This window comes from Musca autumnalis, unplaced genomic scaffold (assembly GCF_047663935.1).
Source record: "Musca autumnalis isolate F117 unplaced genomic scaffold, ASM4766393v1 scaffold_1, whole genome shotgun sequence".
Lineage (NCBI taxonomy): Eukaryota > Metazoa > Arthropoda > Insecta > Diptera > Muscidae > Musca > Musca autumnalis.
This window is the reverse complement of record NW_027411644.1, coordinates 59,326,656-59,353,900: the sequence shown is the minus strand read 5'-3', so window position 1 is coordinate 59,353,900 and position 27,245 is coordinate 59,326,656. Positions and strand designations below refer to the sequence as shown.

Genomic DNA, 27,245 nt, shown 5'->3' with positions numbered 1-27,245 from the left:
CCTAACATAGTCCTTAAAAATATACCAGTTCAAATCGTAACTGAATACTGCAAAGTCTTTAATAACATTATCAACAATTCATATTTTCCTCAAAAATGGAAAGTTGGTAAAATAATTACACTTCCAAAGAAAAATAAGGTCCCTAACCATCCTCAAGACCTGCGTGCAATTACCCTCCTACCTAATATCAGTAAAGTTTTTGAAGTTTGTATAAATACTAAAATAATTAAACACCTTGAAGGACAGCTTAAAATAAATGATAATCAATTCGGGTTCAAATATAACCACTCTACAATAAATGCAGCACATATATTAGTATCCAATATACAATGGAATTTAAACAAATCTCAGTGCACTGGAGCTTGTTTAATAGATTTTCGAAAAGCTTTTGACAACATATGGATTCCAGGCTTACTTTACAAAATTAAAAGGTACAATTTTGACTTCAGATTTATAAATCTATTATATAACATGTTAAGCGAACGATGTTTTATAGTATATAGTCAAGATGTGACGAGTTCAAGAAATTTTCAAATCATAAATGGCTTACAACAGGGTACTGTTAACGCTCCCATATTATTTAACATGTATATATATGAGCTACTGCAAATAATACCAAATTCAATCGGCTTTGCAGATGATATAATTATTTTCCATGCTGATGAACGTATAGATCAGATAAATCATAATCTACAACACAAATTTAATACGGTCGTCAAATATGCAAAGGACTGGAATATGTCAATTAATTACGACAAATGTGAATCGATACTTTTTCGTCCCCCAGTGCAAAAATGCAATTCCAATGTGAAAAAAAATTGGAAAACATTTTCTGTTAAATCTCCGATTAATGGTCTTAACATACCGAACAAAAATGTCGTAAAATATCTAGGAATTCACCTAGATAAATTCTTATACTTCCATGGTCATGTAAAAACACAGATATCAAAAGCGAAAAAAGCGTTCATGTCCTATAGTCATGTATTTTATTCAAAACACATTGACCCAAATGTAAAAGTATTGTTTTACACATCACTTATACGACCAATCCTATCATATGGTTGTCCTGTTTGGTTCAATATATCCCCATCGTATATGGAAATGTTAAGGAAATTGGAAAGGAAATGTCTAAGAGTTTGCATGTCATTACACAGATCTGCTACAAGTGGCTATACAAAATATGTTTCCAATAAAAAACTATATAATATTTCCAACATTATAAGAATCGACAATTTCATAATAAAGCTTATAAGAAATCACATTCTTAGAAGCACAGAGTGCGACACAAATAACTTAATAAAGGCTCCTTATCACGTTGATTTCAACTATATTAAAAATTCTTTGGCTACAGGTTTTGTACCCCCGGAAGCTTTCGTATACCTGGACCATATAGGGTTTATACAAAATAACTTAGGTATCCCTATTTTTTACCATCTATTTAGGAGATCGAATATAAAAGCCATTGACAATAACCTGGTACTGAATGGTGATATGCGGTTTGAAACCAGTATATCAAAAAAAGATCTACTTGAAACTAATAAGAGCATAAATAAGTATTGGTGGCTTAACAACTAAACCACCTTTTCTCTTTGTTTTACCACCTCAACATTTGTTTTATCCTCTCTATTAAAGATGTAATGTTTTTGTTAAAATTTTTTCATTACATAAAAATATAAAATAACGTTATTAAAATGTATACAAAATATTACGATAAAAGCTTTAAATAAGATTAATTATATATGTTATTTGAGTTCCCTTTTTAGGGCTATATAATATTTGTACATATTAGTAAAACTTTTTTGGTTTATTTATAGTCTGTAAGTATTGTATATAAAATGAAGAAAAATAAACTACTACAAAAAAAAAAAAAAAAAAAAAAAAGCGGGAAAAGGAGCCAAACCACCTGATGCAATGCAACATTGGATTAAGGATTAAGTAAAGTGTGGATAACGGTTAAAATACTCTCCAATCCAGGAAAGAAGGATGATGGAACCCCTGCTGCTTTCAATGGTGTGACAGTGAGAGATCCGAAGAGGTGCGTCTAATATTTTTTGACTGGTAGTTTTTAAAACAGTCTGAGATTGATAGAGCGAAGATGAGTGTGTTACACCCTTCCAGTCGTGGTTCCTCCATGGTGGGATGTTGCAGATGTCATCACAAATGCAAAATCATCAAAAGCGTTGTGCCAAAACGGAATTACAAATGTAATGCTTAAACAAGTACATGAACCCGGAGTTGATTACTTGATAAGTGTCTTCCTGTCGCCAATAGAGAAGGTTTCTCTAATATACTCTTTAATTACAGTCCACACTCTCTTACGCAAAAGCTATCTTAAAAACAGGTTATATGTTAGAAATATGTTTGGATACAAACAAATATTTGTTTGGCACTGGTTGCAAACAAATATATGTTTGGATCCAACATTTTGTGACATACCTCAATTGTATTTGTTTGGGTACCAACCCTCAGCATTTATGCTAACGAGGCAAAATGTGTTTGGACGAAATGTGTTTCAGACAATTTGGAGTTGATTTAGCCACGTCCGTCCGTCTGGCTGGCTGGAGCGCACAATAACTCTCGAACGGATTAACCGATTCGGTCCAAAATTTAGCTGTCGTAATATTTTGTGCAAACTTCGTTTAAGTTCGAAGATGGGTTTTATAAACTCCTTTCGGTGCCTCGCCCACAAAAGTTCGGAAATGTTCGGAAAATTTGCACGCACGATAACTCTTGAAGGAAGTAACCGATTTGGTCCATACTTTGCACATCGTAAAATTTTAACCAGACTTAGATGAGGTTCCAATATGGGCTCAATCGGTCCACTCTTTCGGGTACCTCCCACACAAAATTTCGGATAAGTTTAGATTAGGACCTGCTCTCGAATCGCTTTGATTTTTGTTGCAACAACTTGTATTCACTGCCCCCCATACGGCGGTACAAGTTTCATCAGGGGCAAAACCATACTTTCTGAGAAAAAAGCGTGAAAGGTTCAAAAACCCCTATGACACCGTGTGTAGTGGTTAGAGCGCAAGATAACTCTCGAGCGGATCTGTCGATTCGGTCCAAAATTTGGCCTACGTAATATTTTCTCCATGCATAGTTTAATTTCGAAGATAAGCTATGTCGGTCCACTCCTTCAGGTACCTCCCCCACAGAAGTTCAAAAATGTTCGGAAAAATTGTCCGCACGATAACTCTTGAAAGGAGTGATCGATGTTATCCATGCTATGCACATCCTAATATATCTACCAGATATAGATCAGGTTCGAATATGGACTATATTTGTATACTCCTTCTGGTACCTCTCACACAAAATTTCGGATAAGTTCACTTTAAGACCTGCTCTCGAATCACTTTGATGTAAAATGGCCCATATCGGTCCTTCCTAAGGGTACCTCCCCACAAAAGTTCAACATTTGTGTCTTAGTGCAGTTAATTCCTAATCCACATTTTTGTCGGCAAGTTCAAATGTCCAAAAAAGGCCACACAATTCTGAAAAGACCTTGAATACATTGGCTGAGGGTATATATCTGTCGGCAAAGCCGACTGATACTTGTTTACTTGTTTGAGTTACCGACAATTGTCGTTAAAATTAAAATGCTTATAATCTCGGTAATTACCGATGTTTTTCGGTAAGTTAGCGACGAATAAAAAGTAGTCGTGAAGTTCTACGGATAGCAAGAGCTTTGTCAACTTTTATTTGAACTTTTCATTCATAATTTTGCGTTTTAATTTTACCGACTTTTGTCGTTAACTCAAAATTGTGTTAGAGAATCGCACTACAGATTCCAGTCGCCGGGTACTCGTTCTTCCTTCCTGATGGTGCTAACTAGCTGATACATACACCTTATCAGCGTGTCGCCTCCGGTTTTGAACAGCTCGGCTGGTAGGCCATCGGCTCCAGCTGCCTTAGTATTCTTCAGACGGTTTATTCCTGCCTTTACATGTCTTTACATTTTGGCCGGGGGGTATACATTCAATACCATCTTCTGGAATTGGATCTGTGGTATCTTCGTCGTCTTCAATACTATTGGATACCAACAGTTTGGAAAAATGCTCTTTCCATATCCTTAGCACACTATCTGTATCAGTTACCAAATTACCTTTTTGGTCCCTACAGGAGGATGTGCCTGTACCAAAGCCATCAGTTTGATGTTTCACGCTTTGGTAGAATTAACGGTCTTAATTTTGGCTCCTTTCGGTTTTTCCCTTTTCCACCTCTCCTTTTTTCCTTGGGAAAAGACGTTTCTCCTCTCTCCTTTTCTCCCGATAGCTCTCTCGTGCGCTACGCGTTGCAGCTGATTGTAGAGTAGCCCTATATGCCGCATTTTTCTCTTCAGTAGCAGCACGACACTCCTGGTCATACCATGGGTTCCTTGGTGGAGGTCTCTGGAAGCCAAGTACGGATTTTGCGGTTGTTTGCATGGAGTGGGCAATAATTTGCAATTCTGCTGATATATTATCGGGACGAGGAGTGATTTGCTTAAGCAATCGGGCCGGTTGAGTGGAATATGCTGTGGCTATCTGTTGTGATTGCAGCTTACCGATGTCCAACTTCCGCGTTGTGTCTGTTACGTACCTTTGCTGCAACAATGTTGGCTCCTCGGATCGATCGCACATCCAACACACTCGATGAATGTCTTACATCTATCACAACATGATCAATTTGATTACTTGTTCTTTGATCTAAAGACAGCCAGGTGCCCTTATGAATATCGAGATGCTTAAATCTGGTACTGCTAACTACCCTGTTTTTTTTGCCGCTGCGAAGTCTATCAGCCTCTTTCCATTGTTCGATGTTTCACTATGGAAACTGAATTTCCCGACTGTGTGGCCAAAGATATTCTACTTTGCAATATTCGCATTAAAATCGCCTAGAATAATTTTAATGTCATGGGCAGGACAACGGTCATATGTTTCTTCTAAGCGCTAGTAGAATATATCTTTGGTCTGTTCGTCTTTGTCTTCGGTTGGAGCATTAGTGCAGATAAAGCTAATGTTGAAGAACTTTGCTTTTATTCGTATTGTATCAAGTCTTACATTCAGTGGGGTGAAGCGGGAGACCAGATGTTTTAAACTCCCACTAACTACAAATCCGCAACCAAACTCATGCTTTGTGTCATGGCAGCTATAATATAGTGGGTCATCTTTAGATGTTGTTGTGACGTATCGTATTTCCTACATGGCAGTTATGTCGGCCTTGTACTTTTCAAGTACATCTGTCAACTGCACCTTCTCCATAAAGAGTGCGAACATTCCAGGTACAGATTCGCAGATCATGGACATTAAAACGTTTGCGGGGTCGTCAACTTTAGAGGGTTTTTTTCTTTTATTTTTTCATAGTAGGCTGCTTTTTTCTAGGGGAGGGTTACTATCCCTACGCCCAAACCCAAATTTTTAACGTTCTTATGGGTGAACGCGCTGCACATTTTAGCTCGCTACCTTTAACGGGTGTTGAAGGCAGCTCCCCAGTTGACACCATAGGGAGGTTAGTGTCCACTTGAGATGAAAGAGGGACCAAGATAAATCCTGGGCTTTGCCAAGTTAAAGGACCATGTTAGGACCGTTCCTTGGTATGTTTCATCCCCTACATCAATTGGACACTAGTTGTATTAATTTTTTAAACTCTAGCTCTTCGAATATTTTTAGTGCTTGGTGTCCTTTAGCAACCATTCTCCAAACTTGGCTGTCAAGTTCCTCCAATTTACGTATAGGTACCGGTATCCGGATGTACTGTGTTATATGTTGCTGTTGACTTCTAACTCGTGGGATTGTTGACATAAAATCTTTCTGCATACCAGATTCAACGTTTGTTGTTTCCACATCATGTGCAAATGAGAATGTCTCTTGTCTTTCAGGTATCAATGGAGTCAGGGGATGTTTTATCTTCATATGCCGGTTGAGATTGCCATGAGACCTTCCAGCAATGCTCAACGATGTTTAAGAATAGTTGCAAGTGGCTCTTTGGAAACCAGCTTCTTTGAAATGTAGCCAAACTGGGCCGGATTTTGTTTTTGAAGACATATTTTAATTTGATGTACACTCGATATTAAATAACGCTCAAAAAAACTGTTGTTAACTGTTTCAGCATTTCAAAGCTTGCCACATACGAGGGCAGTTCGGAAACTTCTTAGCCTAGCACAAAAAGCGCGGTATAAACAGAAAAAAGTTAAGTGTTTTGGAAACTTCCATCTCTGTTATGAACACATGTTAAATTTTTTCGATCTGGCACCTCCTTCATATAGAAACAGGTGTTCAAAAAAGATGCATCCGCAATTTTTTTACAATGGAAAAATTAGAAATGCGTGCTGTCATTAAATATTTACATGAAAAATGTTTATCGGGACAAGAAATTCATAATGATATGGTGAATGTGTTAGGTGAAAGTGCTCCTTCATATGCAACAGTAACAAATTGGGTTGCTGAATTTAAACGTGGTCGTACAAGCATTGAAGATGAACCACGTAGTGGACGTCCAAAAACAGCAACAACAACAGAAATTGTAGCCAAAGTGCATGATATGGTATTAAATGATCGACGAATAAAAGTGCGTGAAATTGCTAATAATTTTGCATGAAGAACTACAGATGAAAAAGCTTTCTGCAAGATGGGTGCCGCATTTGTTAACAGTCGATCAAAAACGCATAAGAATGAACATTTCTCAAGCTTGTTTGGATCGTTTTAAGCGAAATAAAATGGATTTTAAGCGTCGTTTCATAACTGTTGGTGAGACATGGATCCACCACTATACTCCAGAGACAAAAGAACAATTCAAACAATGGACTGAAGCTGGAGGAAGTGCCCCAAAGAAGGCAAAAACAATTAAATCGGCTGGTAAGGTTATGGCAACGGTTTTTTGGGACTTCAAAGGTATTTTATTGATTGACTATCTGCAAAAGGGTAAAACAATAAATTCAGAGTACTATTGCAACCTTTTGGATCAATTAAATGTACAAATTCTAGAAAAACGTCCTGGCTTACAACAAAAAAAAAATTTCATCAAGACAACGCACCAGCGCACAAGAGTGTTTTAACAATGGCTAAAATCAACGAATTAAAGTACGAGTTGCTTGACCACCCACCTTATTCTCCTGATTTAGCTCCCAGTGACTTTTACTTGTTCCCAGATCTAAAAAAATTCCTTGCTGGCAAGCGTTTTACCTCAAATGAAGATGCAATTACAGTTGTAAACCACTATTTTGAAGACCTTGAGGAAAACTATTTTAATCAAGGGATAGAATTGCTAGAAAAGCGTTGGACTAAGTGCATTGAAGTCTCAGGAGATTATATTGAAAAATAAAAATATTTTTGAAAAACTAACTATTCTCTTTCATTGATAGGCTAAGAAGTTTCCGAACCGCCCTCGTAAAAACACATTTGCTTGTAACTAAATGGATACGCAAAGTTTATCACATGCAAATCGTTGCCATTACTCTGTTGCTTCGTTAGCCGTTCTCATTTAGAAGATGGCTACGTTTTATACGACGTATGCAGTACTGAACTAGATCACACTTATACAGCGTTGATCATAAAATAAGAAAACATAGTTCATTGAACTATAATGAACTATATTGACTGACCTAGTTCAACGAATCGTTCAATCGAACTAGTTCGTTCGTGAACTATACAACTCTCATAGCTAGGACATTACTTTTTGTGGTCTTCTCTAGACAGAAGACCTTAAGATAACGTATTCTATAGACAGAAGATCTCCTCTTGAGATCTCCTGTAGAAAAATATCTCTTATTCAGGTCTTCTAAAGACATAAAACCCCTTTTGAGGTCTTTTAACAACAGAATATCTCTTTGTAGAGTCCTCTGTACATCAGTGGACCATCTTCAGAAATCGATTTTGCTGACCAAAACCCCCATTTTTTGTTGTCTCCGATTGTTAATTTCTTTATGAAATTCGATAGTAAACATATTGAAAGTAAGGAAAGCAAAAAATTAGATTAAAATATTGCATGGTGTGGGCGTGACGTGCAAATTTCTGGTGTTCATTGTTTTGTGTTAGGTAAGTAAGATTGTTGCCTTTACGAGTCGGTTTTAAAAGTTACCGTAGCGTTTACACGAAGTGTGCTATTTTATTTTTCCTCAGGTACTAAATTTTAATGAAATTCCAAGTTTAGTATACTCGAACTTTCAGGGAACAGCATGGAACAAATTTCCGTTTTCACAGAATGATCCTTGAGAGTGTCCTCTTTCAGCTGATATATACTTTTGTACCTATCCCGTTCCGTCCGTTTACCACTTTTGTAAATTTTTTTAAATTACATGGGAAAATGTGTGTCTTTTGCATACCTTTTCCCATATAAATTATAGTTTTTTCACACAAATGAACATTTTTTAATATATGAGTTTTTTAAGAGTTATATGAGTTTTATGAAAACCTAAGTAGAATTTTTTTCAATTTTGGAAAAAAAATTAAACTCTTTTTTACAGAGTCTGCCAATACCTTCTCTATACCAGGAGCAAACGGTTCTGAACCACTGTGCGCCGTGGGCATAACTGCCGCAATTGTGTGGACTGGATTCCCCCATACAGGCATGTCAGGAGTGATCTTCGTAATATAAATGCAAATTCTCTCATCGCTGCTCAAGAGCAATGAGCCTATTTGGCGGACTGGGACTGCATCCACATTGATGCACTTGTACAGGCAGTTCAAAGGTATAATGTGCATGACGTGCGAGAAGAAAACCAACTGTGAAGGCAAACACAGACTGCTAAATTAAGATGTGGACGATGCAGCCTTCTCAATTCGTTTTTTTTTTACCGAATTGACAGCACGATACCCAACACATGCCCTGCATGTGGATTGGGACCGCACGATACGCTGTATCTGCTTAACTGCCCACATAAAACCCACTCACCTGTTCCTTAATTCTATATCGACGTAGCCAGTCCAGGTTGCAGAATTTTAAAATCTGGACTCAGAGGAGACATCACCACATAACTGAAAAATATATGTCCTGAAAAGACATGGCCGTATGTTGTAATCACTCCAGCGTCCACAATAATTGAGTTAGGACGTTATATTGTTGTACCCGAGTCTCTTTTTGCCATAGGCATTTCAAATTCGAAGATGGGCTATATAGACTCACGTTTTTAGTATAACGGTACCTCCTGATTTTCGGTATTTTGAAGATTTTAGCTATTCAAAAAAAAAAAAAAAAACGCAAAACTTCTCCAAAAAATTGCCAACATAGTTCCATGTTTTGGTATAGTCCCCATATAACGATAGCTCAGGATTTTCGATATTTTGAGGGATTTATCCCCCTTTTGTTGGCAGAACTACCCGTAATTTGACATTTAAAATTCGTTGCAGTGACGCAAATTCTCCACAAGAAATTGACAACATAGGTCCATATATAGCCCCCATATAATGGTAGCTCTAGATTTTAGATATTTTGAGGATTTTAACTAAATGAAGGTAAATGAGGTTGCCCGTGATCACAAAACTTTTCCAACAAAAATTGGAAACATAGGTTAATGTTTTGGTATAGACCCCATAGAACGGCACCTCCCGATTTTCGGTATTTTGAGGATTGTAGTCATGAAAATTCTCCACATAAAATTGTCAACATAGCTCACCCCCTATAACGGTACATTCCGATTTTAGGTATTTTGATAAATTTGAAGGTTCCCAGTGGCCACAAGTTTCCACGTTTCCACCAAAAATTTTCAACATAGGTCCACACTTTGATATAGGTCCCATATAAAGTTACCGTCCGATTGAAAACATTTTCAGATACTTTTTCCGACCTAATTTAGGTATTTGGGGTATTAACCTAAAATTGTGAACAGGAAGGAAACTAATTATTTCATTTTTATTCAGAATATTTTATGGTGGATTGTATAAAAAGTTCGGCCTGAACTTAACGATTTAATTTTAGTTCAGAATATCTTTTGGTGAAGGATATAAAAAGTTCGGCCTGAACTTAACAATTGTTTACTTGCTTTCCATTAAAATCCACAAATCTTCGAATTTGACCAAATCACATCATAAGCGTAACACATCAAAAGCCGTTTATTTTCGGTCAGTGTCTTCGGTAGTATCAAACAAACTACGAAACTTATCAGTAATAGCTTTCCGATTTATATTTCAAAATTAAGCAAAACACAACCGTTAATGATTGATCTAACTTTGGTGGTGACATTGTCACATATCAGTTGTGGTGGTGGCGAAACATGTGAGTGTGCATGGCGATGTCTATTCTAGATTTCCTGCAGAGAACTTGTGTTGTCTTGAGGGTTCTTAACATTTACCCCTCTCTCAAGCAACACCCCCACCTAATGCAGTGATTTTTGTTGAACTGCAGACGTTAGGAAGACTCGTAATTGAAATTCAACAATTCCCAACGATAGATGACAACAAGTTGTGCCCCTTGTCACTTCTCCACACTTTAGACACTTTGAGACAACTGAGGAGGCAATCTAAAAATAGATTGACAATAACATTCACAGATAACTTATTATCGATTTCAATTCAAATAAAGTTTGTTATAGATTTCGAAACTTGTCAACTGGAAGTAGTAACAAGGAACGGGGGCCGCCGGAAACATACATATATAAATATTTATGTATGTCGTGTATCGCACAATGTCAGTGTCACAAAATTTGAAAGGTTCTATAATGAATGATGTTTGCTTTGCTTCCACTATTTTTTTTTCTGATATTTTTGTAGTTCTGTGAAGTGCCTTTTTGTTATACAAAGTTGTCTCTTCTTCTTACTCGGAGAAAAAATATTTAAAAATAAATTCAAGCGGCGATAAGACTCCAAAAGGTATGCAAATAATAGTCGTGATTGATGACAACACTCAAAAGGAAATTAATTTGATTTTTCTATTTTTGTGAAGAGGTCTCTTTTTTAGCTTCACTGCACAAAACAGACATTTCTATTCTGACGATAAGTAAAGCAAAAGTAGAAATGAATGACTACTTTTTGTTCCAAAAATTAACACTGGTATACCGAGGACTTGTTAAAATAAAAATGCGTTTCTGTTATGCCCTTTCAGTAAAATCCCATTACTCTATATTTCGTTATGATTAATTATCGTAATTATATTAATCTTCTATATATATAAAAATGGTGTAAAAAATGTATAGTAATTCATAAAATGAGAACGGCTAGGCCGATTTCTGTAAATTTTTTGTCAGTTATTCGTATTTTCGAGGAGAAGGTCTTTACGGAAGAAAATTTTGGAAAATATCTCTGGAAAAGTCGGAAAATTGGAAAAATCGAAAATTGAGTTTTTGTATGAAATTTTATTCCTTAATAGCGAGACGAAGTTCGCCGGGTCCGCTAGTAAATTATAAAAGATGGGGAGAACATTATATTCAGCTGCAATTATTTTAGAAAATTTGTTCATATTTTTTTTCGCCATGAAGATCAGCCCTGTATTTTGTTTATGTTGAAATATTTTCCTATATCAGAAATGGGAGTTTAAATTAAATTAAATAATTGTTCCACAAACATCGCGAAAGGGAAAAGAGATAAGTCTCTCTCATGTCAATGAGTATACCTCCTGTTTATTGTCGAGTCCGAATGGAGTGGTTTAAGAAACTACTTGTAAAGAAGTTTTACATGACTAAAGGGTATTTGGGCCCTATTCCACGAAACAAGTTATCACTTTTCACTTTGTACTTATCAAAAAGTAGCTATTTTGAAAAGTGATAATTTTTTTTTGGTTCCACAAAATTACTTTTCAGTTTCTCTTTGTATTTAGCAAGTTTGACTATCACTGTTCTCTTTCGCAAAGTGGTTGTGCTCTCTTGCTTAATTTTTCCGCCATCTTGCTAAGTCTCTCCGTTCTCTTGCAAAGTGTGGATGCTATTTGTTCCACAGAACATTTTATTATCTTTGCATTATTTTCTACTTGGAAAATAATAATTATGACATGTAAAAATGGGACGCGAGAACAAGAGTGAAAAGAAACTGGTGTTATTAAAATTGAATAATGAAAAAAAATTAAAAAAAAACAAAAAAAAAAAAAAATAAAATAAAATAAGAAGAAAATAAAAATAAAATAAATTAAAATAAAATAAAAATAAAATAAAATAAAATAAAATAAAATAAAAAAAAATAAAAATAAAATAAAATAAAATTAAATAAAATTAAATAAAATAAAATAAAAAAAAAATAAAATAAAAATAAAATAAACTAAAATAAAATAAAATAAAATAAAATAAAAATATGATAAAAATAAAAAAAAATAAAACAAAATCAAATAAAAATAAAATAAAATGAAAATAAACATAAATAAAATATGATAAAAATTAAATAAAAAAAGTAAAATAAAATAAAAATAAATAAAATAAAAAAAACATAATTAAAATAAAAATAAAATAAAAATATGATAAAAAAATAAAATAAAATTAGAATAAAAATAAAATAAAATAAAAATATAATAAAAATAAAATAAAAATAAAAAAGTAAAATAAAATAAAAATAAAATAAAAATAAATAAAAATAAAATAAAAATAAAATAAAATAAAAATAAAATAAAAATAAATTAAAATAAAATAAAATAAAACTAAAATAAAAATAAAATAAAAATAAAATAAAATAAAATAAAATAAAATAAAATAAAATAAAATAAAATAAAATAAAATAAAATAAAATAAAATAAAATAAAATAAAATAAAAATAAAAGAAAAATAAAAATAAAAATAAAAATAAAAATAAAAATAAAAATAAAAATAAAAATAAAAATAAAAATAAAAATAAAAATAAAAATAAAATAAAATAAAAATAAAGTAAAAACAAAATAAAAATAAAAGAAAAATAAAAAAATAAATAAATAAAAGTAAAATAAAGATAAAAGAAAAATAAAATAAAAATAAAATAAAATAGAAAAATTAAATAAAAATTAAGAAAAAATAAAATAAAAAACTCTAAAATAGAGTTTATTCTAAGTGATTTGTGAGGTGGTTCGGGGAGTGTTTTTCGGAGGTGTAACGATCCTCACGAGTCCCTATTCCTTCTTGACCAATGCTACCAATTATTCCGGCCGTGCTCAGTGTTTGGGGGGTGTTCTTGTCTGAAGGAATAGGCCTCAACCAGTTACAGTAAAATTAAAATTTTTGGTAGCTATATATTAATCATACGCAGCGATGGACAAAACTAATATAAATGATCATTAGAATCTAAGGTGTTGTTGATTCTACATAGACTTCGGATGACCCACCCAACCTTGCCGACTGTGTTTCTGTCAGCCCACTAATCATTTTAAATGGTCATGTCCTCAACTTCGTGGAACTATTAGCTGAACTTAATTTGCAAAAACCGTCATCACCAATATCTTAATTTTCAAATCAAATTATATTTAAAAAAAAAAAAAACAATAAAATGTATAGATGACAATCAGATAACCGACTATGATTAATAAATCTAGTACACAGAAGATCTAGGATATTATCTAAATATTTATAACATGGAAATGTTGTATGGGTATAAAATTCTTAAGTTTTTACAGGTAAAACAGTGAATATATTTTAGATTATGTGTAATAGATTACAAATACAGTTATGTTCATTTAATACTCACAATGATTAAAAATTGATGCTGCGTCGACAAGCGCTTGTTGATCGTAGTTCAGCAGACATAATTGTTTATAATAAAAATCGGAAGTATGAAAAAATCCATTAGTTAAATGATAGAAATTTAAAGATTATAATACTAAATTCCTGTATTCTTCTCTGGATCACGTAATTTGAATCCAAACTTGTTATTATGGTAGCTTCTTCATAAATATAAATTCTCAAAATGATCATATAGCTTTCGCATACAGGTTATTGAAATTCTAAGAATATGTTCTCCAATGGTTTGAATAAAAATTGACTAGGCTTTGACTAATTCTCCATATAAAAAATATTCAGAAATCCGTTGCAAGAAGATATTAAAAAAAGAATCCTTTTTGAAGGATATAGGATGTGCCATCCTCAAATTCAAATTATTGTAAGGCAGGAATCCTAAACTGATTTATTGTTGTTGACTTCAATCAGGATTCAAAATAAAGACAGAATCCTTTTTTTAGGATATTTATTATTCAATTCTCGGAGGCAGTTGTATTTCGGGAATCCTTTCAAAGGAGTTAGAATTCCCTTCTCATTCCAAAAAAAAATATTTTCTTCAAATAATTATTTTATTTAAAATTGTTCTATTCCAACCGAAAGCCAAAAGTCGAATCCCCAAAACAATTTTTTCATTTCTATACCAAAACTTTCTGACACCCAAAACAAAATCCAAAGTTTTCTTTTCAATAAAAAATATTATTTTCAGTAGAAGTAGTTCTGCTACAAAGTAGTCACAGAGGTTGGAAGTTCTGAATGGGTTGGTTCGGAGGTTGGAAGTTCGGAATGGGGCTGTTCGCAGGGTGAAAGTTCAGAAGGGTGTGGTTCGCAGGGTGGACGTTTTGAGGATGGAAGTTGGGGAAGGGAAGTTGAGAGGGGATGGAGTTTAGTCTAAGTGATTTGTGGGTAGTTCGGAGGGTGTTGTTCGGAGCCTGAAAGTTCGGAATGGAGTTGTTCGCAAGGGTCGAAGTTCGGAGGGTGGAAGTTCGGAATGGGGTGGTTCGGAGGTTGGAAGTGAGGAATGGGGTTGTTCGCAGGATGTGGTTCGTAGGGTGGAAGTTCTGAGAGTGGAAGGGATGTTCAGAGAGGGTGGATCCTTATAATTTCTTGTCATTACCGTGTTTTCAATATTTCCGAACAAAATCTCCCTTCACCAAAAAGCTGTAGAACCCCCGACTATGACTAATATTACCCTCCCCGATTGTGTTTGCCGTCTCCACCGGCGGATAGGGAAAATCACTTGTAACATGACCAGTCTGGGGTAGAGTGGTACGATAGCGGGGGTGTTCCCCTAAATCGAAAACAGTGCATCTGTGCAGTGATCTGCATGCGTGTCACATCGTCATTAAGCGATTGTGCGCAAACATCTTCCACAGATGTGGGTGCCTTGGCATCTGTGGTCGAAGGTACGTCTACAAGCACACAACATTAGGGAGAGATTTAACTTGACCCAACCATCAGAGACTGGGTGCGAACCTGAATCCGAATACGATAGCAATAGCGAAATAAAAACCCCAATAAGGAGGATGTCCACAAGATGATAGAAGAAGGAAGCGAGGGTATCGCAAAACTTACAACAAAAACAGAGGAGGATGACCACGGAAACCTTAGCGGAGACGCCATCTACTTATGCCAAGGTGGCCAAACGGCAAGGACGAACGTTGCTATGCGGTGATCGACACTAGATGAAGGTCCGGTAGACTACCCAAAGATCATTAGAAGGTTATCGAAAACACGGTCAATGACAATAAATATTGGATTACACACTTCTAGGAAGTGGACCAATAAAAATAGTCAGCAGTGAGCTTAGGCCGCTCTCGGGGAGGTAGTCAGTAGTTTAGATACTCTTTGGCAAATTGGCTGGTGATTGATGAAATTCCTCACCTGACCAAAGCGGTAGTATACGTCCGGTGTATGGCTGCAACTCGAGACGGAACGCATGCTCGAGGTCTTTGGTAAACATAACGACACTTCGGAGTGAAGAAAACCTTCATATATCAGAAGAAGCACAATGAAATCGACAACTCGATTGTCAAGCAAGCCATTATGAGTTTGTCACCATACAAAGCAGCGGGAGCAGACTGGAGAAGTATGAAGTATAAAAATAGAGCGTTGCATTAAAGACGGCAAAGACTACTAAATATGTGAGTGCTACAGGCGTATGAGAGAGTGACCTTAACCTCAAATTCGGGGCCCATCACAGACATAGCCATTCCTTCCAATAGTTATCGTTAGAAGGCATGGATGAAAGAAATTTATAAAGCTCACCAAAATATACGAAGATCGGTCTATCCGTTTTCGAGCTATCGTTGGCACCGACTTCAAAAATGGCATTTCGAGAAAACGCGTTTTAAGTTTTTATTTCGGTTTACATGAATAAAAAATGTATTTTTGGTAAAATTACAAGGAGTCATCTATTCATGGTCCATACAGGAGCTATTCCGCCGACGATGCAGCTTGTAAAATGGAAATTTGGTGTTGCCTTTCGCAACATTCTTCCTTCACGAGTGCACTCGTCCGCACGTCTCTCTGCCAGTGCCAGGTCGATTTTTTTAGTATATTCGTGTGCGTTTTGTCCACAGCTCACTCCGATCTCAAATAAAATAACAATGATTTTGTACCTACGTTAAAAAGACCAATCGCAATGTAAGCTGCTAAATTTACAATGAGTGCTCCACTTGAAAGGATTTTGGGGCAAATTTTCCAAATAAGTTGATTGAAGCTTTCGTTCCTATTTTGATTGAAGCCGCCGAAGCATCTTTCGAGTAAAGACTCTTTATTTAGATCGTTGTATATAGGTCTAATGCCATCCAAAACATTTGATGGAAGTGGTCTGTAATCGTGTATGAAAGCCTCTTTTCTTGCCCGAGCCCCTTGATATAAACACCACGAGTCTTCACCGGTTGGACATCTCTCGTGACGTGGATTTGTATCGCTTGAACTGTAATGATCAAATGTCGCCCATATTGCCTCATGCACATCGTGAATTGAATTCGAATGGCGTTGAATTGCCAGTCCATAGTAGACATTGAGCTTGTCAATCAATTTTCCTGTCAACATTCCTTTGCCTCCAAGGTTTTTGTTACTTTTTACTAAACTTCGAAGGCGGCTTCCTCCTTCATTCCTTCTTTATGGCTTCTACCTCGACATATGGATTAGAATTTAATAGAATTCATTTAGGGAACTCCCAACAGGTAGCCATTGTGAGGTACATTAAAATTATGCAAAAAGAAGTGGTATAATAAACCAATAAAGTACGCCTAAATAGACAAACCACTACGGATTCTCCACTTTGAAAGTGCATATATTAGCCAATATTGCTCCGATCGACTTGAAGTTTTTTACGGCACACTCTACACTACCTTTGATGTACAGGCCAATAATTTTTTTTTTAGATTTTTTGAAATTGAAAAATAGGGATAACCCCTTAAAATTGACCGAGTTATAGCAAAATCGGGAAAAGATATATATGGGGGCTATATCCCAGCGACATAATACAAGGACTCGAGCAAATTAGGACAATCGAGTTCAACAATTTAAGAGACTATGTCAATAGGACAGAGATCGTAAACTGACGTCAATTAAAATAATTAGGAATTAAGCTAATAAATTCTTATAATCTAATGCACAACCTCATCCTGACCACAAATTAGAGCGCACAACAGGCCTCCGCATGGTTTAAGTGTATGTCCAAACGGACATGTGGTGATCTTGTATCACCCATCTTTTCAACCTAACCTAACTATTCCAAAAGATGTTTTATCTATAAAAATACTTCAGAAGATTTTTGATATATCGATCTACTATCTATAGAAGAGCTTCAAAAATCGTCTATCTATAGAAAGGTCTCAGAAGGTCTTCTTTTATAGAAGAGCTTCAAAAGGCCTATCTATACATGAGCTTCAGGGGGTCTTCTGTCTATAGAAGAACCTCAGTAATAGGCCGTGTCTATATAGGCTTTCTCCCTATAAAAGGCTCCACATTTGCTCTCTTTTTTCTGCCTATCTCAAAAATCTGCTACTTGTTTATGTTCATGTTAACCTCAATAATATCTATGTATTTCCTAATAAATACTTCCTCCTGAACCATAAACAGTTATCTCGATAAACACTATTTCCGTACTTTTTTATTATCTTTACATTGCTGGATGGCATCCCCCCTCCCCCACTTGTTTGAATAGCATTTAAAAACGTAAACGAACGAATGTTGGCAAATACCACAACAACGAGTAGTACGTGTTCTGTTTATAAGCTACGTATTCATTGAGATTATTAAAGCTTGTAAACATTTATACGGGGGAGTGGGCTTAGTGTTGAGGCATATTGAAATGGTAATAACATTGTTTATGGTGAGGTAGGATGGGGGCGCCTCTACCTTTTTTTGTTCTTCTCTTTTTTTGTGGAATGGTTAAAATTGCTGCAGTTGTGAGAATCCTGTCTGACATGGCTCCATTACCAACACTACTGCACGGCTATGCATAAAGGCATAAAAATGCATTTTGTGTGCTGTTGTTAATGGAATGCAGACAGAGTTCATAAAAGTATCCAATAAATGTTTGTTGACAGTGTCAGATGATGTGAGCAGAGAATGAGACAAAGAAAAAAAAAGTGGAGTATGGATGTGTTCATGGACCAAATGGCTTAAATGGTGTGTGCAATGCGATTTAAAATGATGTACCATAGTTGATAAAAACAAAGTACCATGGAGTGTGACTTACAAATCTAGTTTTAAATAATTCAGTTTTTGTTAATCTCAACCCAAATCCCAACATTTAGGGTCATTTGTCAAATTGTTGTTACTGGAGTTGTTTTTGTTGTGGAATTGTAATGGAAAACTACTTACAAATAAATTAAAAATAAAACTATCTCAAAACTGTCTTTGTCTTTAAGAGCTTCATGTTAACATGAAGTGACTACATGTACCTCTGATGTACAAGTACATATGTTTGTATGTATGTATGCCATGTCATTATTTGCATTGTTGTTGTACTCTCAAAATATTTCAATTTACATGAGTGTTATTCTTCTTTTTGTTGTTGTTGTTGTTGTTGATTTTATTTTACTTCTTCAACAATTTTAATCTTATCTCCCCATTGGTTTGTCTAATGTTTACCCTAAAATGCCAACAAAAACCTATTGACTTTGTCATTCTGTCGATTTGAGTGTGACTGTTATTTCGTTGCTACTTCCCACCCTCCCTCCGAGATTCCTATTCGAACAAATGATTGATAAAGTCTGGTAAATAGAAATTGCTTTCTGGGATTTTTTCTATGCTTTATTTTAAAAATAAATCAACGATGACTAAAAATAAATTTACGACAATTGAATGAAATTCATAATTAAAACAAATTGAAAAACAATATTTGAGAATGAAATGGAAAAACAATTAACGGCATTTGGTTGTGGGTTGCGACAGCCAATAAAACACACAATGGATGGTCGCTGTGATTGCTTGCAACGTAGAAAAAAAATAATATTGAAAAATATGTATGTTGGTGGCAGCAGAGTTGTAGGGGTTGTGGGTGTTTCTAGTTAAGGAGGCCGTGATTCAAAAGGCATTCCTTTTATAGAAGAGCTCAAAAAAGTCCCCTATTTTCTCTATAAATATCTTCTATTTTGCAGAATATCTTCTATTTTGGAAGAACTTCAGAAGGCCATCAATTTACACAAGGACATCAGAAAGCCTTTAAAGCCATACACGGTGCTCCTAATCTAACTGCAAATGCAAGGTGCTTACATCTGGGAAGATTTTGCGGATTCTGAAACTACAATGTTCATAGATGAGACAAATCAAAAAACAAGTAAAGAAGAGTTAAGTTCAGCAGGGCATGAACATATGTTCCCCGTGGTGTCACCTGGGTTAGCTGCCTTTAACACCCGTTAAAGGTAGTGAGCTAAAATGAGCCGCGCGTTCACCCATAAGAACGTTAAAAAAACTTGGATTTGGGCGCCGGGTTAGTAACCCTCCTCTAGAAAAAATCAGCCTACTATGAAAAAACAAAAGAAAAGAAAAACAAATCCCTCTAAAGTTGACGACCCCCGCAAACGTTTTAAGGACCACGATCTGCGAATCTTCACCTGGGATGTTCGCACTCTTTATAGAGGCATTGGCAGATGTACTCGAAAAGTACATGGCCGATATTACTTCCATAGAGGAAATACGATGGATTGGGAATGACGTCACAACAACACCTAAAGGTGACGCACTGTATTATAGCTGCCATGACCCAAAGCAAGAGTTTGTTTGCGGATTTGTAGTTGGTCGGAGGTTAAAACATCTGGTCTACAGCTTCAACCCAGTGAATGAAAGACTCGCTGCAATTCGATTAAAAGAAAAATTCTTCAACATCAGCTTTATTTGCGCTCATACTCCCACTAAAGACAAGGACGAACAGACAAAGATATATTTTACGAGCGCGTAGAAGAAACTTATGATCGTTGCCCTGCCCGTGACATTAAAATTATAATAGGCGATTTTAATGCCAAAATTGGAAAGAAGAATATCTTTGGCCCAACAGTAGGGAAATTCAGTCTCCAGTTTATTTAAACCATAGTAGCATCTGTTGGCCAATACAATTCTTCTTCTTATTTCACTACTGATGTTGTTTGTTGTGTTTATGGCAGTGCCGAGGTAGACGCAGTCTTTAACTACCTCAAAATTATAGGTACCAATTTCCACAGTAGGTCCGAGCTCTATGGATGTTTGCGCGTCGACACCATCAATTTGGTTTTTTCGCCGTTCACCGCCAGACCCACTTTGGCAGATTCTCCTTCGACCTTCATAAAGGTATCGGTTACTTCTTTAACTGATCGTCCCATGATGTCTATATCATCAGCATAAGCAAGTAACATGTGGCTATTGGTGTAGATTGTGCCACTTCTTTTGGCATTTGCCTCTCGTATAACCTTTTCCAGCAGGATATTGAAGAGATCACACGAAAGGCTGTCTCCTTGTCTGAAACCTAGAGTCATTTTACAAAACCGATTGAGCTTTGCAGGGATACCAAATTCAGACATGGCTTCACATACATAGCTTTGAACGCAGTGGGCTGTCGAAGGCTGCTTTATAATCGACAAAAAGGTAGTAGATGTCGATCTGCATCTCTTGGGTCTTCTCCCAATACCAGCTCAATGGTGGACTTGCCAGGTCTAAAGCCGCATTGGTATGGCCCAATTATCTCGTTGACCATAGGTTTTTGTCGTTCGCACATTATCCCTGACACTATCTTATAGGCAATAGGGAGAAGACTTATGCCCCTATAGTTAGAGCATACAGTCTTATCTCCTTTCTTGTGGACGGGGCACAGGATACTCAGGTTCCAATCGTCGGGTACTCGTTCTTCCTGCCAGATGGTGCTATCTAGCTGATGAATACACCTTATCAGTGTGTCGCCTCCGGTTATGAACAGCTCGGCTGGTAAGCCATCGGCTCCTGCTGCCTTATTATTCTTCAGCCGGTTTATTGCTGTCTTTAGCTCATCTTGGCTGGGCGGTATACATTTAATACCATCTTCTGGGATTGGATATGTGGTATCTTCTCCGTCTTCGCTACTATTGGATACCAACTGTTTGGAAAAATGTTCTTTCCATATCCTGAGCACACTTTCTGTATCAGTTACCAAATTACCTTGCTGGTCTTCACAGGAGGATGTGCCTGTACCAAAGCCATCACTTTGATGTTTCACTCTCTGGTAGAATTTTTGGACTTCATTCTGTCTCCTGTACATCTCGATTTGTTCACACTTTCGTTTTCCATCTCTCTCTCTTTTTCCTGCGGAAAAGACATTTCTCCTCTCTCCTTTTCTCCCGATACCTCTCACGTGCCCTACGCGTTGCTACTGATTGTAAAGTAGCCCTATATGCCACATTTTTCTCTTCGGTAGCAGCACGACACTGCTGGTCATACCATGGATTCCTTGGTGGAGGTCTCTAGTATTCAAGTACTGATTTTGCGCCTGTTTGCATGGTGTGGGCAATGTTTTGCCATTGTCCTGATATGTTATTGGGACGAGGAGTGCTTTGATTAAGCAATTGGGCCAGTTGAGTGGAATATGCTGTGGCTACCTGCTGTGATTGTAGCTTACCGATGTCAATCGTCCGAGTTGTGTCTGTTCGCACTTTGTTTTCAACGTTTAATCTGGTACGTACCTTTGCTAAAACAAGGTAGTGGTCCGAGCCTATATGTGCACCTCGAAACGATCTATCACAACATGATCAATTCGATTACTTGTTCTTTGATCTGGAGACAGCCAGGTGGCCTTATGAATATCGAGATGCTTAAATCTGGTACTGCTAACCACCATGTTTTTGCAGCTGCAAAGTCTATCAGCCTCATACCATTGTCAAATGTTGCTAAAATCCCCAAAATACTGAAAATCGGGAGGTACCGGTATATGGAGCAGAGGTCCGCAAAATGCATATAAAAGGCACACTCTACTGCCTTTTCCCAAAAGCGAATAGTGCAGTGCCTTGCATATAAAAAATATGAATGTGCAAAAAGCAGATTCACCCCAAAAAATGATTCACTGCTTTAGTGCATGCTTGCTTGCTTTTACATTTGTATTCACACGATTCTCAAATGCAGTATGCACAATACTGCATACCACCACACAGTATCGTACCATATTCTGTTTGAATAAATGAATACATTTGCCAAATTTCGCTTTTTCTTTGAGTTTCTTTAATAATAGGATAAACTAAACTAGTAATTGTTTTTATTGTCTCAACATTAATTTTTTTATGTTTATTAACATGTAAATTTGACCAGAAATATCTACTGCTTTTTGTAAAGCAACGTGCTTTTTCGAAGGCAGCGTGCAAAAAAAAAAAGGCAACGAGCTCTTGTAGTGTGTTGTGTGTGTGCAATTGGCACACACTCATGAAAGTAAAGGCAAAGCAAGCAATAGCATTAAATAGAGATGGCAATAGCAAGCAATGAAAAAAGCACGAAATCGCGAATATGCATTAAAAGCGAGTGGAATTTGCAGACCTCTGATATGGAGGCTATACCAAAAAGTGGTCCGATTTAGCCCATCTTCGAACTTGACTATGGACACTCGGGTGCAAAAATATAGCGCTCTAGCCCAATTATTACGAACGCTACAGTGATTACAACAAACGGATATGACTGGATCGTGTTAGAATTTTATTCTGATCAAGAATATATATACTTTGTATGGTCGCAAATGGCACTGTCCTACAAAAAAAAAAAATGACGAGGAAAATCGAGTAGATTATGAAAGTAGAGCTAAAAATATGAGACACGTGTATCTGCGTTTTAAAAGTTTACGTCGGAAAGTAACCAAAGTAGGCAAAATAGGTGTCATATGGGCTTTCACATGCACAATTTGGTGTGGTCCAAAAAACAACAATGATGGGACTAACTCCTACTTTAGTGGCATTTACGGAATAAACCTTAGAAATTGACATAAATGACTATATTGTAACTGGGTTCGTTATGGTCATTCATGATACAGCTATTTATGTCAAATGCTAGTGTTAATTCCGTAAATGCCACCAAAGTAGGAGTTAGTCCCATCATTGCTGTTTTTTGGACCACACCAAATTGTGCATGTGAAAGCCCATATGACACCTATATTTTCACTTGACCATAGCCGTAGACCTCTAATGTATTTTCAGTTACAATATAAGCAACCAATGGCTTATCCAAACTACGGAATTTAAGTTGAAAGTACTAAAAATACGCAATTTGGGCAGGTCCAATGTGGGTTTTTGATATTCCAAATATATATGCACCACAAATATTTCAAAAGCATTATGAATGGAACGTACAACATCTTCTGTATAAATTCACAACGAAAAACCATCAATATGATATTTACAGTATCCAATCACAACGACAATCTGTATGAAAATTCGGAAATATGGCCATAAAATATGTATATCAAAAACAAGTGCTGCAAAGAATGTTATATGCTATGGTTACAGATTTCTTTTATTCAGAGACCCACAATGAAATTTCATTTGGAACATTTCTTTCTTTAAAAATATTCCCAAAAAGTAAAGGATTTTGCTAGATTTTGATCCAGTATGGAATTATGTAAGATTAACAGTCCAAAATTAAAACATATAATTTCATCCTAATATATATAAATTTGTAATCTAATTTTTTAAGGAAATAGTATACATAGATATATAGTTTATTTTGAAACTCATAGTGAAATTTTGTGTAGAATTTTTCATTCTTTGACACTTTTCACCTATAACCAAGTTTAATATTACTTCCATGTACCAAATCGAAAAAAGAAGGAAAAATGTTTCATCAAAAAAATTGGGAAATATTTTCATGTTTTTTCAGCAAAATTGATACTGATATTTTCATGCTATAAAATGTAAATAGACATTTCATTTCTTTGGTGACCCATAGTGAAATTTGACGAGGAATATTTTTGTCTCTGACATCATCTCTCTAAAATTATGTTTTGTGGGACAATTTTGAATAAACTCAGATGAAGTCCGACTTTAACCCTAATACGTGTTTTTCATTTTTATAGATTCCTGGCGATTAGACAAGAGTTACAGATTTTGTGTATTCTGTGACCTATAGTAACATTTTATGGCGAACAATTTTGTAGAATATTTGGATTTGGTACAATCACATTTTTAAGGAGTTTTTGAAAGAATTTGTAAAAAAGGACAAAAAAGACCCCTTTGATGAACCGCATGAGGGTTAAAATTTTTAACAAAAATATTGCCCACATACTCCTCTGTAAAGTTGCCAAAGACTCTATACACCTAAAATGCAAGGATGCAAAGATATCTTAACTCGAATATTTCGAAAAAATGAAAAATGGGCGGAACTTGCCCCGCCTATTTTGGTTACTTTCCGACGTAAACTTTTAAAACGCCGATACACGTGTCTCATATTTTTAGCTCTACTTTCATAATCTACTCGATTTTTCCCATCATTTTGAAAAAAATTGAATTTTGTTGCACAGTGTGATTAATTCGATATGTTACAAACAGAAAAACAAACTTAGTATACCCTCCATACTATGGTGGAGTGTATAAAAACGCAGCACAATGATTCAGAAATTGATTTTCCTGGCCAAAAACCCCCAATTTTTTGTTGTCACCGATTGTTAATTTCTATATGGGATTCGATAGCAAACATATTGAAACTAAGGAAGGCAAACAAAAAATAGATCAAAATATTGGAAGGTGTGGGCGTGGAGTGCTCCTTAAAACGAAAAATATTTCCCAATTTTGGAAAATTAATTTTTTATTTTTTTAATTAATTTCATAATTTTTTCAAATTTCTGGAGAAAGAAACAGTTATTTCTCAGAAACTATAACAGACATTATGTTCATTGTTTTTTTTTTGTTAGGTAGGTCGGATTGTTGCCTTTAAGAGTCGTTTTAATAAATTACCGTAGTGTTTACACGAAGAGAGCTATTTTATTTTTCCTCAGGTACTAAATTGAAGTGAAATTCCAAGTTTAGTGGACTAGAACATTTAGGGAACAGCTTGGAACAAAGCTCCGTTTCCTCAGAATGATGCCCAAAAGTGTCCACTTTCAGCCCATATATACTTTTGTACTCGTCCCGTTCAGTCCGTTTAACACTTTTTAAAATTTTTTGAAATTACATTGGTAAAAATGTGTGTTTTTTCTATACCGTTTCCATATTAATTATTGCTTTTTCACACAAAAGGGAATTTTTTAATATATGAGTTTTTATGGAAAAAAATTAAATTTTTTTGAAAAAAAAAATTAAAAAATAATTTCCCAAATTTATTTATTGGGTTTTGGGTTTGTTATTGGGGTTTGCAATTTTTTAAATATTTTGAACAAGGAGGTATTTTTTCGATTTTGGAAAAAAATTAAATTTGTTGAAACAAATTTTTCTAATTTTTTAATTGTTTGTATTTTTATGGTTTGTTTATTGGGGTTTGACCTTTTTAAATAGTGTCCGGACATAACATAACTGTTTTGTAAGATCTAGAGGGGGACATCTGCTCCGCCCTGGCTATTCGTGGCTACGCCCATGCCCCCCTCCTTTAGAAAAAAAACAACGGTATTTTTTCATTTTGTTTCTAAAATACACTATTTTATGTCATTCAGCCCGGACTATTAGCTATAAAAGAGGTCATCTTACAACTTAAAACGTTTTACCCCCAAAGACGTATTTTCTTTGAAACTTTGTATGAACTTTTTTTGTATTTCCCATCTCAATATTTATCTTTCACCTCCTGAATGCAATTTTGGAATACAGCCTTCTTGTGTAATTGTTGTTGATCATTAGTATAATAAATGATCTTTTATCACGGTCGTTTTTGACAAACATTTTAATATTTGAAACCAAACCATTTGTTTGGCGATGTTTGTTGCCATGACATTCCTCCACAAACAGACTTTCAAAAATTGGTTTGTCGTTTTGTTTTTTTTTTTTTTTCTTAAAATAACTAAAATATCTAATTATATCTGCCAAAGGGTATCACTTGTTTGAAAACTAAAGGCATTCCATGGCCTAATCATGTTTTAGTACCGCTGTGACTTTTAATGTTTTTTTTGTTTTTTAAGCACTTCTTGAGTTGAACAATACAGCTGACGCAAAGCTATGGCAATGGAAAAAAACGTTATGAGCATTAAACATTAAAGAGTGCAAAGAAGAACAAAAAGCTATGTCGAATTCAAACATATTCACAAAAAATAACGCGACACCCATTTGAAAAGGGAATACGACAACTTTTAGTTCACACTGTAGATGTACTAACACAACAACTTACTTACTTTGGTCGCTATTACAGAACACTTGTTCTTGAAGAAAAACTTAGGAAATACCTTCCAAACGACTCCAACCAAGGTGCTATTTAAATTAAATAATTTAATACACTCTTTCTCCAAAAATAGTAATATTATCAAATATTGTTTTTCATCCAATAAATTGATTAAGTTGCTTTACTTGAAAGTGAATAATCGATGATTAAAAACCACAAAGAATCATCCACAAATGAATTGGAAAAAATTTTCCAAGTATAAGTGGTTATCATGACATCACTCTGCTTTGTCCTTAAGTATCGCCTCACAAAGTAAACTCATCGATTAAAAAGCAGGTCTTTGGTTAATGGATTATTGTTTCAATAACTCAACAGGAACAACACCAATAATGTGCATTGAGCAAAAATTAGTGGATTACCAATCAAACAACAATGTAGAAAGAATTGTTGATTTAGGAATAATTGTGGACATGTCCATAAGCGTGTAGATCAGAAAAATGATGGATTTATGCTTTGTCTTTCATAATTTAATGGACAATGTTTAGCAAACAATGTGGTTGTCTCGATGAAAGAAAATGTGTGGTACAAGTTTTGTGGAAATGGCGAATGGAGCAAAGAAGTATATGAAAACTCAGTCACTTAGTAAACCCCTCCCGAAATCTTCCATTCTACAGAAGACTCCTACCGAGATTTTTTATTCTATAGAAGACACGTAACAAGGTCATCTATTCTATTGAAGACCCCTAACGAAGCCTTCTATTCTGTGGAAGTTCCCCTCTAAAGATGTCCTCTTTTCTATAGAAGACCCCTAACGAACTTTTCTATTCTATAGAAGACCCCTAAGGAGGTCTTCTATCCTATAGAAGGCCCCTAAGGAGGTCCTCTATTCTATAGAAGACCCCCTAAAGACGTCCTCTTTTCTATAGAAAACCCCTAA

At 35.4% G+C, this 27,245-nt stretch overlaps 1 protein-coding gene across 2 annotated transcripts in view; it reads right to left on the bottom strand.

The window, feature by feature from the left end:
- The window catches only part of LOC141398470 (atrial natriuretic peptide receptor 2), a 513,388-nt gene that overhangs the window by 436,718 nt on the left and 49,425 nt on the right, over nucleotides 1-27,245 (bottom strand). The window contains exon 1 of one of the 2 annotated variants that reach the window (XM_073975761.1): nucleotides 13,545-13,648. The exons of the other annotated variant lie outside the window; for it this stretch is intronic. The gene's annotated coding sequence lies outside the window, so the exon portion shown is untranslated. Of the gene's footprint in view, nucleotides 1-13,544; nucleotides 13,649-27,245 lie in introns of those variants that run through there. 2 annotated transcript variants of the gene reach the window in all.